General features: G+C 34.4%; 2 long non-coding RNA genes across 2 annotated transcripts in view; both read right to left on the reverse strand.

The window, feature by feature from the left end:
- Nucleotides 1-13780, reverse strand: part of LOC145234030 (uncharacterized) — a 26283-nt gene continuing 12503 nt past the window's right edge. Inside the window, exons 7-8 of the long non-coding RNA XR_013861252.1 lie at nucleotides 4455-5432; nucleotides 1-869 (exon numbers count right to left, since the gene is read on the reverse strand). This is a non-coding gene — a long non-coding RNA (uncharacterized LOC145234030). The remainder of the gene's footprint in view (nucleotides 870-4454; nucleotides 5433-13780) is intronic.
- LOC145234031 (uncharacterized) lies at nucleotides 10596-13126 on the reverse strand. The gene is made up of 3 exons (XR_013861253.1): nucleotides 12708-13126; nucleotides 11309-12373; nucleotides 10596-10796 (listed from the first exon to the last, which is right to left on the reverse strand). It is a non-coding gene; the product is annotated as an uncharacterized LOC145234031 (long non-coding RNA).

The following is a 13780-nucleotide window of genomic DNA, read 5'->3' on the forward strand; positions in this document are numbered from 1 at the left end:
TAAGAATACAAAAAGACATTTAGAAGTGAAATCAAAGTTTAAAATGCACAAGTGGCTTTACCAAGCTTATAGTTCTCAAGAATATTTTGTGGCAAGTGTCAGCTACACTTGACCATGAAAATTTGTTTCCGGGCCAAATATAAACAGCACAGCAATGCAGGCTAGTTATAAACAACAAAATTATGTATGCCATTCTAGTCTATCACCCCTGGTGAAAAAGATTTCATGATGACAAAAAACTCACTATCATGGTAATTGATCATTTGCAAAAAAAGTTGATCCCTCAAATCATTGCTTTTTTAATGTCCTTATAGAGCAAAACCAAATACCGTACAAATGTAAGGGTGCATTCACGAAGAAAAGAATCTGTCAGTAAATCCAAGCTATGATTCAAATGTCTGTATGTATGTGTCCTTTGGCGACTTTGCACGCCTGTAATAAGAATACAAAAAGACATTTGGAAGTGAAATCAAAGTTTAAAAAGCACATGTGGCTTTACCAAGCTTATAGTTCTCAAGAATATTTTGTGGCAAGTGTCAGCTACACTTGACCATGAAAATTTGTTTCCGGGCCAAACATAAACAGCACAGCAATGCAGGCTAGTTATAAACAACAAAATTATGTATGCCATTCTAGTCTATCACCCCTGGTAAAAAAGATTTCACGATGACAAAAAACTCACTACCATGGTAATTGATCATTTGCAAAAAAGTTGATACCTAAAACCATTGCTTTTTTAATGTCCTTATAGAGCAAAACCAAATACCATATAAATGTAGGGGTGCATTCACGAAGAAAAGAATCTGTCAGTAAATCCAAGCTATCATTCAAATGTCTGCATGTATGTGTCTTTTGGCGACTTTGCACGCCTGTAAAGAGAATACAAAAAGACATTTAGAAGTGAAATCAAAGTTTAAAATGCACATGTGGCTTTACCAAGCTTATAGTTCTCAAGAATATTTTATGGCAAGTGTCAGCTACACTTGACCATGAAAATTTGTTTCCGGGCCAAACATAAACAGCACAGCAATGCAGGCTAGTTATAAACAACAAAATTATGTATGCCATTCTAGTGTATCACCCCTGGTGGAAAAGATTTTATGATGACAAAAAACTCACTATCATGGTAATTGATCATTTCAGGGTTCCCGCACAATTTTCGTTCACAAATTCCATGACTTTTCCAAAACTTTTCAAGGAAAAAAAAATTTTTTTCATAACTTATTCAAAACAAATCGAGTTATTCCCATCGTGAAACTTGTAAAGAGGCTTTGGTAGATGCAGCCAATTTGCCATACTTGCAACGAATATACAAACATTACGTAATTTGATATTCCTATCCCTATCTGGCATTTTTTGGGTAAAACAGTTGCCAAATTCCATACTTTTTCAAGGACTTTTGCGAGAGTTGGCCTTTTTCAAAACTTTTACAGGCCTTAAAAATACAAATTTAAATTCCATAACTTTTCCAGGTTTTCCATACCTGCAGGAACCCTGTCATTTGCAAAAAAGTTTATACCTAAAACCATTGCTTTTTTAATGTCCTTATAGAGCAAAACCAAATACCGTATAAATGTAGGGGTGCATTCACGAAGAAAAGAATCTGTCAGTAAATCCAAGCTATGATTCAAATGTCTCTATGTATGCGTCCTTTGGCGACTTTGCACGCCTGTAATAAGAATACAAAAAGACATTTAGAAGTGAAATCAAAGTTTAAAAAGCACATGTGGCTTTACCAAGCTTTTAGTTCTCAAGAATATTTTGTGGCAAGTGTCAGCTACACTTGACTATGAAAATTTGTTTCCGGGCCAAACATAAACAGCACAGCAATGCAGGCTAGTTATAAACAACAAAATTATGTATGCCATTCTAGTCTATCACCCCTGGTGAAAAAGATTTCATGATAACAAAAAACTCACTATCATGGTAATTGATCATTTGCAAAAACGTTTATACCTAAAACCATTGCTTTTTTAATGTCCTTATAGAGCAAAACCAAATACCGTATAAATGTAGGGGTGCATTCACGAAGAAAAGAATCTGTCAGTAAATCCAAGCTATGATTCAAATGTCTGTAAGTATGTGTCCTTTGGCGACTTTGCACGCCTGTAATAAAAATACAAAAAGACATTTAGAAGTGAAATCAAAGTTTTTTCTTAGTAAACTGAAAAACTGAGTCATCGGCAGACAATGTTTCCAAGTTAAATTGAAACTCAAACTTTTACAATATTATTCCAAAAACGAGTTACCAAACGATTTTGTCTTTGATCTTCATAATTTTGCGACAAAACGACCAAAAACAGTCTCAACTTTTGAGATAAAAAATTTCGCCACGTCTGTTTACAAACAGCTGATCGCTGATGACGCAATGTTTATTTTCACAGTTGTTCAATAAATATGTTTCGCGCTCAATATTTTTCGAACATAAATGCATATTAACGAACTCCTGAACTTGCTATTCCATCGAGGCGTAAAAGTTTAACTTGCAAATCACTTTTGCAGCAAAAAGACGCACTACTATCGTTCTTAGGCCAATGAAACGGTACTTCTTTATTTGAGTTTGCATTCGGCAAAACGTCATCACGCGATCAATTTTTTCAAAAAAAAGAATTTATTACCCATTGATTGGCAGAAAACAAAATCGGACATAGCAAGCAGTAGCTCAATTTCGGCACTGGAAACTTCTGGAAAAATTTTAAGTCATAACTAAACACTGAAATCATATTTGCCAAACTCATGAATTATTGCGTCACGTTAATTAGATTCAGAAAACTTCACTAATAAAGTTTTTAAACAACTTCGGCAAATTAAAACACAAAATATTATTCTAACTCCAAAAGTGCAATTTTTTCCCCAAATTCATGCCACAATTGATAACAAAGTATTTTTTTATGGTATCACTTTTCATGACATTGTCATTAGTGCGTGACCAAATTTCCACAAAAAGCTTGTAAACAAACATTTTTGACAAATCTCAACGGTTTCATGTGATTTTATGGACTCCTTTTGTTCTATGTTTAAATCAATCTCTATCTGCCTTCTCAAGAAACAACGTAAACATAATCAAGAGATACTTTACAAAATGCAAAACACCACTGATCAATCTAGAAGAAACTTTATTCATGCCAAAAACATGCAACAGATTTTGAACACAGGCGAAAACATACAAAATAGTATCGACTAAAAAATGACATTTCATTTACTGAAAGCATGCCTTCTACAAAACACACCTTCTATTAAAACTATTTCAGCAACCTTACTGTCTGAAGCGATGCAATGTCAAATGTTTTCAAGCAGGCAGGTTTGTGAAATCAAGGGACACACTAATGAACATATACAGCAATTAGGCTACAAATACAAAGTAGAAACAACAATTGGTGCTGAAAGGATAGGGGTTTGTATCCACATAAGTAAGCCTGTTTGAATCAAAACATAAAAATAACGGCTGGAATTTCAATGTAGGATGTCTTATCAAATGTTACCTTCTGAGACCAACACATAACCCAGAAATGAAAAACGGAAAGACACAATCCCAGTACTATACTCACATGTGGCTTAAAGAGTGCAAATCTGAAAGTATGTTTTATGACGGGTTTCAATTACACAGCTTTGAAAACTTACAGCGAAGAAAAGATGTGGAACCCCTGGGTTTAGCATATGTATCCTTCGGCTACTTTGCACGCCTGTAATAAGAATACAAAAAGACATTTAGAAGTGAAATCAAAGTTTAAAATGCACATGTGGCTTTACCAAGCTTATAGTTCTCAAGAATATTTTGTGGCAAGTGTCAGCTACACTTGACCATGAAAATTTGTTTCCGGGCCAAACATAAACAGCACAGCAATGCAGGCTAGTTAGAAACAACAAAATTATGTATGCCATTCTAGTCTATCACCCCTGGTGAAAAAGATTTCATGATGACAAAAAACTCACTATCATGGTAATTGATCATTTGCAAAAAAGTTTATACCTAAAACCATTGCTTTTTTAATGTCCTTATAGAGCAAAACCAAATACCGTATAAATGTAGGGGTGCATTCACGAACAAAAGAATCTGTCAGTAAATCCAAGCTATGATTCAAATGTCTGTATGTATGTGTCCTTTGGCGACTTTGCACGCCTGTAACAAGATTACAAAAAGACATTTAGAAGTGAAATCAAAGTTTAAAATGCACATGTGGCTTTACCAAGCTTATAGTTCTCAAGAATATTTTGTGGCAAGTGTCAGCTACACTTGACCATGAAAATTTGTTTCCGGGCCAAACATAAACAGCACAGCAATGCAGACTAGTTATAAACAACAAAATTATGTATGCCATTCTAGTCTATCACCCCTGGTTAAAAAGATGTCACGATGACAAAAAACTCACTATCATGGTAATTGATCATTTGCAAAAAAGTTTATACCTAAAACCATTGCTTTTTTAATGTCCTTATAGAGCAAAACCAAATACCGTATAAATGTAGGGGTGCATTCATGAAGAAAAGAATCTGTCAGTAAATCCAAGCTATGATTCAAATGTCTGTATGTATGTGTCCTTTGGCGACTTTGCACGCCTGTAACAAGATTACAAAAAGACATTTAGAAGTGAAATCAAAGTTTAAAATGCACATGTGACTTTACCAAGCTTATAGTTCTCAAGAATATTTTGTGGCAAGTGTCAGCTACACTTGACCATGAAAATTTGTTTCCGGGCCAAACATAAACAGCACAGCAATGCAGGCTAGTTATAAACAACAAAATTATGTATGCCATTCTAGTCTATCACCCCTGGTAAAAAAGATACCATGATGACAAAAAACTCACTATCATGGTAATTGATCATTTGCAAAAAAGTTGATACCTAAAACCATTCCTTTTTTAATGTCCTTATAGAGCAAAACCAAATACTGTATAAATGTAGGGGTGCATTCACGAAGAAAAGAATCTGTCAGTAAATCCAAGCTATGATTCAAATGTCTGTATGTATGTGTCCTTTGGCGACTTTGCACGCCTGTAACAAGATTACAAAAAGACATTTAGAAGTGAAATCAAAGTTTAAAATGCACAAGTGGCTTTACCAAGCTTATAGTTCTCAAGAATATTTTGTGGCAAGTGTCAGCTACACTTGACCATGAAAATTTGTTTCCGGGCCAAACATAAACAGCACAGCAATGCAGGCTAGTTATAAACAACAAAATTATGTATGTCATTCTAGTGTATCACCCCTGGTAAAAAAGATTTCATGATGACAAAAAACTCACTATCATGGTAATTGATCATTTGCAAAAAAGTTTATGCCTAAAACCATTGCTTTTTTAATGTCCTTATAGAGCAAAACCAAATACCGTATAAATGTAGGGGTGCATTCACGAAGAAAATAATATGTCAGTAAATCCAAGCTATGATTCAAATGTCTGTATGTATGTGCCTTTTTGGCGACTTTGCACGCCTGTAATAAGAATACAAAAAGACATTTAGAAGTGAAATCAAAGTTTAAAATGCACATGTGGCTTTACCAAGCTTATAGTTCTCAAGAATATTTTGTGGCAAGTGTCAGCTACACTTGACCATGAAAATTTGTTTCCGGGCCAAATATAAACAGCACAGCAATGCAGGCTAGTTATAAACAACAAAATTATGTTTGCCATTCTAGTCTATCACCCCTGGTAAAAAAGATTTCATGATGACAAAAAACTCACTATCATGGTAATTGATCATTTGCAAAAAAAGTTGATCCCTCAAATCATTGCTTTTTTAATGTCCTTATAGAGCAAAACCAAATACCGTATAAATGTAGGGGTGCATTCACGAAGAAAAGAATCTGTCAGTAAATCCAAGCTATGATTCAAATGTCTGTAAGTATGTGTCCTTTGGCGACTTTGCACGCCTGTAATAAAAATACAAAAAGACATTTAGAAGTGAAATCAAAGTTTTTTCTTAGTAAACTGAAAAACTGAGTCATCGGCAGACAATGTTTCGAAGTTAAATTGAAACTCAAACTTTTAGAATATTATTCCAAAAACGAGTTACAAAACGATTTTGTCTTTGATCTTCATAATTTTGCGACAAAACGACCAAAAACAGTCTCAACTTTTAAGATAAAAAGTTTCGCCACGTCTGTTTACAAACAGCTGATCGCTGATGACGCAATGTTTATTTTCACAGTTGTTCAATAAATATGTTTCGCGCTCAATATTTTTCGAAAATAAATGCATATTAACGAACTCCTGAACTTGCTATTCCATCGAGGCGTAAAAGTTTAACTTGCAAATCACTTTTGCAGCAAAAAGACGCACTACTATCGTTCTTAGGCCAATGAAACGGTACTTCTTTATTTGAGTTTGCATTCGGCAAAACGTCATCACGCGATCAATTTTTTCAAAAAAAAGAATTTATTACCCATTTATTGGCAGAAAACAAAATCGGGCATAGCAACCAGTAGCTCAATTTCGGCACTGGAAACTTCTGGAAAAATTTTAAGTCATAACTAAACACTGAAATCATATTTGCCAAACTCATGAATTATTGCGTCACGTTAATTAGATTCAGAAAACTTCACTAATAAAGTTTTTAAACAACTTCGGCAAATTAAAACACAAAATATTATTCTAACTCCAAAAGTGCAATTTTTTCCCCAAATTCATGCCACAATTGATAACAAAGTATTTTTTTATGGTATCACTTTTCATGACATTGTCATTAGTGCGTGACCAAATTTCCACAAAAAGCTTGTAAACAAACATTTTTGACAAATCTCAACGGTTTCATGTGATTTTATGGACTCCTTTTGTTCTATGTTTAAATCAATCTCTATCTGCCTTCTCAAGAAACAACGCAAACATAATCAAGAGATACTTTACAAAATGCAAAACACCAGTGATCAATCTAGAAGAAACTTTATTCACGCCAAAAACATGCAACAGATTTTGAACACAGGCGAAAACATACAAAATAGTATCGACTAAAAAATGACATTTCATTTACTGAAAGCATGCCTTCTACAAAACACAACTTCTATTAAAACTATTTCAGCAACCTTACTGTCTGAAGCGATGCAATGTCAAATGTTTTCAAGCAGGCAGGTTTGTGAAATCAAGGGACACACTAATGAACATATACAGCAATTAGGCTACAAATACAAAGTAGAAACAACAATTGGTGCTGAAAGGATAGGGGTTTGTATCCACATAAGTAAGCCTGTTTGAATCAAAACATAAAAATAACGGCTGGAATTGGAATGTAAGATGTCTTATCAAATGTTACCTTCTGAGATCAACACATAACCCAGAAATGAAAAACGGAAAGACACAATCCCAGTACTATACTCACATGTGGCTTAAACAGTGCAAATCTGAAAGTATGTTTTATGACGGGTTTCAATTACACAACTTTGAAAACTTACAGCGAAGAAAAGATGTGGAAGCCCTGGGTTTAGCATATGTATCCTTCGGCTACTTTGCACGCCTGTAATAAGAATACAAAAAGACATTTAGAAGTGAAATCAAAGTTTAAAATGCACAAGTGGCTTTACCAAGCTTATAGTTCTCAAGAATATTTTGTGGCAAGTGTCAGCTACACTTGACCATGAAAATTTGTTTCCGGGCCAAATATAAACAGCACAGCAATGCAGGCTAGTTATAAACAACAAAATTATGTATGCCATTCTAGTCTATCACCCCTGGTGAAAAAGATTTCATGATGACAAAAAACTCACTATCATGGTAATTGATCATTTGCAAAAAAAGTTGATCCCTCAAATCATTGCTTTTTTAATGTCCTTATAGAGCAAAACCAAATACCGTACAAATGTAAGGGTGCATTCACGAAGAAAAGAATCTGTCAGTAAATCCAAGCTATCATTCAAATGTCTGCATGTATGTGTCTTTTGGCGACTTTGCACGCCTGTAAAGAGAATACAAAAAGACATTTAGAAGTGAAATCAAAGTTTAAAATGCACATGTGGCTTTACCAAGCTTATAGTTCTCAAGAATATTTTATGGCAAGTGTCAGCTACACTTGACCATGAAAATTTGTTTCCGGGCCAAACATAAACAGCACAGCAATGCAGGCTAGTTATAAACAACAAAATTATGTATGCCATTCTAGTGTATCACCCCTGGTGGAAAAGATTTTATGATGACAAAAAACTCACTATCATGGTAATTGATCATTTCAGGGTTCCCGCACAATTTTCGTTCACAAATTCCATGACTTTTCCAAAACTTTTCAAGGAAAAAAAAATTTTTTTCATAACTTATTCGAAACAAATCGAGTTATTCCCATCGTGAAACTTGTAAAGAGGCTTTGGTAGATGCAGCCAATTTGCCATACTTGCAACGAATATACAAACATTACGTAATTTGATATTCCTATCCCTATCTGGCATTTTTTGGGTAAAACAGTTGCCAAATTCCATACTTTTTCAAGGACTTTTGCGAGAGTTGGCCTTTTTCAAAACTTTTACAGGCCTTAAAAATACAAATTTAAATTCCATAACTTTTCCAGGTTTTCCATACCTGCAGGAACCCTGTCATTTGCAAAAAAGTTTATACCTAAAACCATTGCTTTTTTAATGTCCTTATAGAGCAAAACCAAATACCGTATAAATGTAGGGGTGCATTCACGAAGAAAAGAATCTGTCAGTAAATCCAAGCTATGATTCAAATGTCTGTATGTATGTGTCCTTTGGCGACTTTGCACGCCTGTAACAAGATTACAAAAAGACATTTAGAAGTGAAATCAAAGTTTAAAATGCACATGTGGCTTTACCAAGCTTATAGTTCTCAAGAATATTTTGTGGCAAGTGTCAGCTACACTTGACCATGAAAATTTGTTTCCGGGCCAAACATAAACAGCACAGCAATGCAGGCTAGTTATAAACAACAAAATTATGTATGCCATTCTAGTCTATCACCCCTGGTAAAAAAGATTTCACGATGACAAAAAACTCACTACCATGGTAATTGATCATTTGCAAAAAAGTTGATACCTAAAACCATTGCTTTTTTAATGTCCGTATAGAGCAAAACCAAATACCGTATAAATGTAAGGGTGCATTCACGAAGAAAAGAATCTGTCAGTAAATCCAAGCTATGATTCAAATGTCTGTATGTATGTGCCTTTTGGCGACTTTGCACGCCTGTAATAAGAATACAAAAAGACATTTAGAAGTGAAATCAAAGTTTAAAATGCACATGTGACTTTACCAAGCTTATAGTTCTGAAGAATATTTTGGGGCAAGTGTCAGCTACACTTGACCATGAAAATTTGTTTCCGGGCCAAACATAAACAGCACAGCAATGCAGGCTAGTTATAAACCACAAAATTATGTATGCCATTCTAGTCTATCACCCCTGGTGAAAAAGATTTCATGATGACAAAAAACTCACTATCATGGTAATTGATCATTTGCAAAAAAGTTGATACCTAAAACCATTGCTTTTTTAATGTCCTTATAGAGCAAAACCAAATACCATATAAATGTAGGGGTGCATTCACGAAGAAAAGAATCTGTCAGTAAATCCCAGCTATCATTCAAATGTCTGCATGTATGTGTCCTTTGGCGACTTTGCACGCCTGTAAAGAGAATACAAAAAGACATTTAGAAGTGAAATCAAAGTTTAAAATGCACATGTGGCTTTACCAAGCTTATAGTTCTCAAGAATATTTTATGGCAAGTGTCAGCTACACTTGACCATGAAAATTTGTTTCCGGGCCAAACATAAACAGCACAGCAATGCAGGCTAGTTATAAACAACAAAATTATGTATGCCATTCTAGTGTATCACCCCTGGTGGAAAAGATTTTATGATGACAAAAAACTCACTATCATGGTAATTGATCATTTCAGGGTTCCCGCACAATTTTCGTTCACAAATTCCATGACTTTTCCAAAACTTTTCAAGGAAAAAAAAAATTTTTTCATAACTTATTCGAAACAAATCGAGTTATTCCCATCGTGAAACTTATAAAGAGGCTTTGGTAGATGCAGCCAATTTGCCATACTTGCAACGAATATACAAACATTACGTAATTTGATATTCCTATCCCTATCTGGCATTTTTTGGGTAAAACAGTTGCCAAATTCCATACTTTTTCAAGGACTTTTGCAAGAGTTGGCCTTTTTCAAAACTTTTACAGGCCTTAAAAATACAAATTTAAATTCCATAACTTTTCCAGGTTTTCCATACCTGCAGGAACCCTGTCATTTGCAAAAAAGTTTATACCTAAAACCATTGCTTTTTTAATGTCCTTATAGAGCAAAACCAAATACCGTATAAATGTAGGGGTGCATTCACGAAGAAAAGAATCTGTCAGTAAATCCAAGCTATGATTCAAATGTCTCTATGTATGCGTCCTTTGGCGACTTTGCACGCCTGTAATAAGAATACAAAAAGACATTTAGAAGTGAAATCAAAGTTTAAAAAGCACATGTGGCTTTACCAAGCTTTTAGTTCTCAAGAATATTTTGTGGCAAGTGTCAGCTACACTTGACTATGAAAATTTGTTTCCGGGCCAAACATAAACAGCACAGCAATGCAGGCTAGTTATAAACAACAAAATTATGTATGCCATTCTAGTCTATCACCCCTGGTGAAAAAGATTTCATGATAACAAAAAACTCACTATCATGGTAATTGATCATTTGCAAAAACGTTTATACCTAAAACCATTGCTTTTTTAATGTCCTTATAGAGCAAAACCAAATACCGTATAAATGTAGGGGTGCATTCACGAAGAAAAGAATCTGTCAGTAAATCCAAGCTATGATTCAAATGTCTGTAAGTATGTGTCCTTTGGCGACTTTGCACGCCTGTAATAAAAATACAAAAAGACATTTAGAAGTGAAATCAAAGTTTTTTCTTAGTAAACTGAAAAACTGAGTCATCGGCAGACAATGTTTCCAAGTTAAATTGAAACTCAAACTTTTACAATATTATTCCAAAAACGAGTTACCAAACGATTTTGTCTTTGATCTTCATAATTTTGCGACAAAACGACCAAAAACAGTCTCAACTTTTGAGATAAAAAATTTCGCCACGTCTGTTTACAAACAGCTGATCGCTGATGACGCAATGTTTATTTTCACAGTTGTTCAATAAATATGTTTCGCGCTCAATATTTTTCGAAAATAAATGCATATTAACGAACTCCTGAACTTGCTATTCCATCGAGGCGTAAAAGTTTAACTTGCAAATCACTTTTGCAGCAAAAAGACGCACTACTATCGTTCTTAGGCCAATGAAACGGTACTTCTTTATTTGAGTTTGCATTCGGCAAAACGTCATCACGCGATCAATTTTTTCAAAAAAAAGAATTTATTACCCATTGATTGGCAGAAAACAAAATCGGACATAGCAAGCAGTAGCTCAATTTCGGCACTGGAAACTTCTGGAAAAATTTTAAGTCATAACTAAACACTGAAATCATATTTGCCAAACTCATGAATTATTGCGTCACGTTAATTAGATTCAGAAAACTTCACTAATAAAGTTTTTAAACAACTTCGGCAAATTAAAACACAAAATATTATTCTAACTCCAAAAGTGCAATTTTTTCCCCAAATTCATGCCACAATTGATAACAAAGTATTTTTTTATGGTATCACTTTTCATGACATTGTCATTAGTGCGTGACCAAATTTCCACAAAAAGCTTGTAAACAAACATTTTTGACAAATCTCAACGGTTTCATGTGATTTTATGGACTCCTTTTGTTCTATGTTTAAATCAATCTCTATCTGCCTTCTCAAGAAACAACGTAAACATAATCAAGAGATACTTTACAAAATGCAAAACACCACTGATCAATCTAGAAGAAACTTTATTCACGCCAAAAACATGCAACAGATTTTGAACACAGGCGAAAACATACAAAATAGTATCGACTAAAAAATGACATTTCATTTACTGAAAGCATGCCTTCTACAAAACACACCTTCTATTAAAACTATTTCAGCAACCTTACTGTCTGAAGCGATGCAATGTCAAATGTTTTCAAGCAGGCAGGTTTGTGAAATCAAGGGACACACTAATGAACATATACAGCAATTAGGCTACAAATACAAAGTAGAAACAACAATTGGTGCTGAAAGGATAGGGGTTTGTATCCACATAAGTAAGCCTGTTTGAATCAAAACATAAAAATAACGGCTGGAATTTGAATGTAAGATGTCTTATCAAATGTTACCTTCTGAGACCAACACATAACCCAGAAATGAAAAACGGAAAGACACAATCCCAGTACTATACTCACATGTGGCTTAAAGAGTGCAAATCTGAAAGTATGTTTTATGACGGGTTTCAATTACACAGCTTTGAAAACTTACAGCGAAGAAAAGATGTGGAACCCCTGGGTTTAGCATATGTATCCTTCGGCTACTTTGCACGCCTGTAATAAGAATACAAAAAGACATTTAGAAGTGAAATCAAAGTTTAAAATGCACATGTGGCTTTACCAAGCTTATAGTTCTCAAGAATATTTTGTGGCAAGTGTCAGCTACACTTGACCATGAAAATTTGTTTCCGGGCCAAACATAAACAGCACAGCAATGCAGGCTAGTTAGAAACAACAAAATTATGTATGCCATTCTAGTCTATCACCCCTGGTGAAAAAGATTTCATGATGACAAAAAACTCACTATCATGGTAATTGATCATTTGCAAAAAAGTTTATACCTAAAACCATTGCTTTTTTAATGTCCTTATAGAGCAAAACCAAATACCGTATAAATGTAGGGGTGCATTCACGAACAAAAGAATCTGTCAGTAAATCCAAGCTATGATTCAAATGTCTGTATGTATGTGTCCTTTGGCGACTTTGCACGCCTGTAACAAGATTACAAAAAGACATTTAGAAGTGAAATCAAAGTTTAAAATGCACATGTGGCTTTACCAAGCTTATAGTTCTCAAGAATATTTTGTGGCAAGTGTCAGCTACACTTGACCATGAAAATTTGTTTCCGGGCCAAACATAAACAGCACAGCAATGCAGGCTAGTTATAAACAACAAAATTATGTATGCCATTCTAGTCTATCACCCCTGGTAAAAAAGATTTCACGATGACAAAAAACTCACTACCATGGTAATTGATCATTTGCAAAAAAGTTGATACCTAAAACCATTGCTTTTTTAATGTCCGTATAGAGCAAAACCAAATACCGTATAAATGTAAGGGTGCATTCACGAAGAAAAGAATCTGTCAGTAAATCCAAGCTATGATTCAAATGTCTGTATGTATGTGCCTTTTGGCGACTTTGCACGCCTGTAACAAGATTACAAAAAGACATTTAGAAGTGAAATCAAAGTTTAAAATGCACATGTGACTTTACCAAGCTGATAGTTCTGAAGAATATTTTGGGGCAAGTGTCAGCTACACTTGACCATGAAAATTTGTTTCCGGGCCAAACATAAACAGCACAGCAATGCAGGCTAGTTATAAACCACAAAATTATGTATGCCATTCTAGTCTGTCACCCCTGGTGAAAAAGATTTCATGATGACAAAAAACTCACTATCATGGTAATTGATCATTTGCAAAAAAGTTGATACCTAAAACCATTGCTTTTTTAATGTCCTTATAGAGCAAAACCAAATACCATATAAATGTAGGGGTGCATTCACGAACAAAAGAATCTGTCAGTAAATCCCAGCTATCATTCAAATGTCTGCATGTATGTGTCCTTTGGCGACTTTGCACGCCTGTAAAGAGAATACAAAAAGACATTTAGAAGTGAAATCAAAGTTTAAAATGCACATGTGGCTTTACCAAGCTTATAGTTCTCAAGAATATTTTAT

The sequence above is a fragment of the Phallusia mammillata genome, chromosome 6 (assembly GCF_965637545.1).
Source record: "Phallusia mammillata chromosome 6, kaPhaMamm4.hap1.1, whole genome shotgun sequence".
Classification (NCBI taxonomy): domain Eukaryota; kingdom Metazoa; phylum Chordata; class Ascidiacea; order Phlebobranchia; family Ascidiidae; genus Phallusia; species Phallusia mammillata.